Source organism: Lathyrus oleraceus, chromosome 3, assembly GCF_024323335.1.
Source record: "Lathyrus oleraceus cultivar Zhongwan6 chromosome 3, CAAS_Psat_ZW6_1.0, whole genome shotgun sequence".
NCBI lineage: Eukaryota > Viridiplantae > Streptophyta > Magnoliopsida > Fabales > Fabaceae > Lathyrus > Lathyrus oleraceus.
In genome coordinates, this window is record NC_066581.1 from 390,398,051 (window position 1) to 390,402,503 (window position 4,453).

Here is a 4,453-nt window from a genome sequence, read left to right on the forward strand (position 1 = left end):
AAGCGGATGCTGTAGAGATGGCGAAGTATCAACTAGTGTGTTACTATGTTCTAAATAGTGGTGTTGTCGAAGAGCAGAACACTATTTTCGAGAGGCCTCACCAAGGGATGCAGAGTCACCTCAAGCCCCTATACATTAGGGCCAAAGTTGGACAGGTGGGTGTGAATAAAGTCTTGGTGTACGGAGGAGCAGCAGTTAATTTGATGCCCCAATTCATGTTGAAGAAGATAGGTATGTTCGACACTAATGTCAAACCTCACAACATGGTATTGTCAAATTATGAGGGTAAGATAGGACAGGCGTTGGGCGTCATACAAGTGGATATGATTGTTGGATCAATCACAAGACCAACAATGTTTATGGTAGTACCTGCAAAAGCAAATTACAACTTACTACTAGCGAGAGAATGGGTACATGGAATAGGGGCAGTCCCTTCGACCATGCATCAGAGGATATCCATCTGGAGAGAAGATGGTGTGGTAGAGAATGTTGAAGCTGACCAAAGTTACTTCATGGCGGAAGTAAACCATGTAGACAAGAGAAACTTCGACAGGAACTTGGCTCACATAGGACCATGCTACCCAGCAGAAGAAGCCTACGCCCCAAATAAAAATGCCTTGTACTTCTTGACTCTTCATCCAAATGGCTTTCAATGGGATAGGGAGATTATGAGAGATCCAAAAGAAGGGGAATCATCTAAAATACGGCCAACAGGCTGGGATGATGACCTGTACTATGACTGAGTCTTCTTTTCTCGAAAAGATTTCGGCCTACATGGCTGAGAACAAAAGACAAGCGGCTCTCGAAACCGAGATAACAAACATGGCTAACAAAGCCACATATGGTGAAATCTATAATACAGGACCAGGGGAGTACTCTAAACCAAAACCCCCTGACGAACGAGTACCTGCGGAACCAACAGAACAAAGGTTAGACGCCATCTACGACGAAGAGCCTCTGGGATTCGAAAAAGATCCAGTAACGTCAAGTGTGAAGATGTTAGCGCAAGATCCTCTTGAAGAAATTGATCTCGGAAATGGGAGCACAAGAAGAATTACCTACATCAGTGCTAAACTGGACCCCAAGTTGAAAGTAAGAGTCATTAAATTGCTAAGAGAAAACAAAGATTGCTTCGGTTGGGATTACGATGAGATGCCTGGTTTGAAGAGGGACCTGGTCGAATTAAAGTTGCCTATCAAGGATGGCAAGAAGCCCATCAAGCAGACTCCAAGAAGATTCGCCCCAGAGATCCTCTTAAAGATCAAAAAAGAGGTCGAAAGACTTCTTCGTTGCAATTTCCTTAGGACCACAAGGTATGTCGATTGGATTGCAAATATAGTTCCTGTTATCAAGAAAAATGGCTCTTTGCGAGTGTGCATAGATTTTCGTGATCTGAATGCAGCAACTCCTAAAGATGAGTATCCAATTCTTGTGGCAGAGATGCTGGTTGACTCAGCCGCAGGCTATGAATATCTCAGCATGCTTGATGGATATTCTGGCTATAACCAGATTTTCATTGCAGAAGAGGATGTTTCTAAAACAGCCTTTCGATGTCCAGGGGCAATAGGAACTTATGAGTGGATAGTAATGCCCTTTGGTCTAAAAAACGCTGGGGCAACCTACCAGCGAGCAATGAACTCTATATTCCATGATTATATAGAGACATTTATGCAAGTGTACATAGATGACATTGTGATAAAGTCTACATCAGATGAAGATCATCTAACCCATCTAAGCCAATCATTCGAAAGAATGAGGAAACATGGCTTAAAAATGAATCCTCTTAAGTGTGCATTCTTTGTGGAGGCTGGAGATTTTCTGGGCTTTGTGGTCCATAAAAAGGGGATAGAAATCAATCAGAACAAGACAAAGGCTATTATGGAAACCAGAGCACCATCAACCAAGAAAGAATTGCAATCATTATTAGGAAAGATAAACTTCCTAAGAAGATTCATTTCGAATTTAAGTGGTCGAACTCAAGCCTTCTCTCCCCTTCTACGCCTGAAACAAGGGAAGTTCGAATGGAATGACGAACATCAAAAGGCATTCGACAAGATCAAACATTATCTGACGAATCCTCCTATCTTGGCACCACCATATGGAAAGAAGCCTATGAGACTGTATATATCAGCTTTCGACACTACCATAGGTAGCATGTTGGCACAAGAGCATGAAGATGGAGTCGAAAGAGTCATTTATTATCTTAGTAGGGTTTTAAACGATGCAGAAACTAGATACACTTCAATAGAAAAGTTGTGTCTTTGTTTGCATTTATCTTGTACTGAACTCAAGTATTATATAAAACCTATTGATTTATACGTCTCTTCACATTTTGATGTCATCAAGTACATGTTATCTAAGCCAATAATGCACAGTCAAATTGGCAAATGGGCTTTGGCACTCACTGAATACTCTTTAACCTTTATGCCCTTAAGGGCAATGAAGGGACAAATAGTGTCAGACTTTATTGTAGACTATGCAGTGGTCGAAAATCCTCAACTTCAAGTTGAGTTAAAACCTTGGAGATTATTCTTCGACGGTTCCACTCATAAGGATGGAAGTGGAGTTGGGGTCATGTTAATTTCTCATGGCGGAATTCCAACAAAACTCAAAAATAGAATTAAAGGTCCCATTTGTTCTAACAACGAAGCAGAATATGAAGCCCTTATTGCAGGACTTGAGGCTTTGTTGGAATTGGGGGCAACAAGGGTCGAAATTAAAGGAGACTCAGAATTAGTAATCAAGCAACTAACGAAGGAGTACAAATGTATAAAAGAAATTTTGATTATGTACTTCGTCATTACAAATAGGTTACTCAAAAAATTCGAATATATCGACATAAAACATGTCCCTAGAATAAAAAACCAAGAAGCTAATGACTTAGCACAAATAGCTTCAGAGTATAGAATTTCAAAAGAAAACCTAGAAGAACTTGTCGAAGTGAGAGGAAAGGCAATGGCTGCCAGATTATCTCCGACAGATTTGGAAAGCACTCAGTTAGGATATGCTAACAAAGAGGAGTTTGAAGTACTAGCCATTGATACCTTAATAGATACAAATTGGAGGAATCCAATTATTAATTATATTAAGGACCATTCGACAGATACAGAAAGAAAAACCAAGTACATGGCTTTATCTTATGTTTTGATGGGAAATGAATTGTTCAAGAAAACCCCTGAAGGGATCCTGTTGAAATGTTTAGGAGAAAATGAAGCTTACTTGGCATTATCTAGTGTACATAGTGGGGCCCGTGGAGCACACCAGGCAGGCCATAAGATGAAATGGTTGCTTTTCAAATATGGAATGTATTGGCCCACCATGTTAAAAGATTGTATAGAGTTTGCTAAGGGTTGCCAAGAATGTCAAATACATGCAGGAATTCAACATGCTCCTGCTAGTGAGCTTCACACAATTATTAAACCTTGGCCTTTAAGAGGTTGGGCATTAGATCTAATTGGGGAAATTCGGCCCAATTCATCCAAAGGTCAAAGGTACATACTTGTAGGAATTGACTATTTCACTAAATGGGTCGAAGCAGTACCTTTAGTAAATGTGGATCAAGAAACTGTTATCGAATTCATTCAAAGGCAAATTTTATATAGATTTGGAATCCCATAAAGTATAACAATAGATCAAGGATCAATTTTTACTGGTCGAAAGATGCAAGAGTTTGCAAAAGAGACGGGTTTCAAATTATTAACATCCACACCCTATTATGCTCAAGCCAATGGGCAAGTTGAAGTAGCCAATGAAGTAATAATTGGCTTAATCAAAAAGCATGTAGGGAAGAAGCCAAAAAATTGGCACAAAACTTTAGATCAAGCACTTTGGGCTTGTCGAACCTCCCCTAAAGAAGCTACTAACACTACACCTTTCCAGCTTACATTTGGACATGATGCAGTGTTACCTGTCAAAATCTACTTGCAATCAGTGAGAATCCAAAGACAAGGAGAAATTCCATCTGACTTATACTGGGAAATGATGATAAATGAGCTGGTGGATTTGGACGAAGAAAGGTTGCATGCGTTAGAAGTATTAAGAAGACGGAAGAAGAGGGTAGCAAGGGCATACAATAAGATGGTCAAAGGTAAAACCTTCACTATAAACAATTTAGTTTGGAAAGTTATATTACCTATGGATCGAAAGAATAAGGCATTAGGAAAATGGTCTCCACACTGGGAAAGACCTTTTTGAATTTTAAAAGCCTTTTCAAACAATGCGTACGAAATAGAAAAACTAACAGAGGATCAAAGAATCCTAAAAGTAAATGGAAAATACTTAAAGAAGTATAAACCATTTATGCACGAAGTTAAAATCATAACAACATAGCATGCAAAGAACTATCATGGCCAAAATGGTGAAGATATTTAAACTCCAGACTTTGCTAAAATGGCTTTCGTTTTAATCAAGTTACAAATAAACAAGAGTCGAATAGAACAAGTACAGGAGGAAA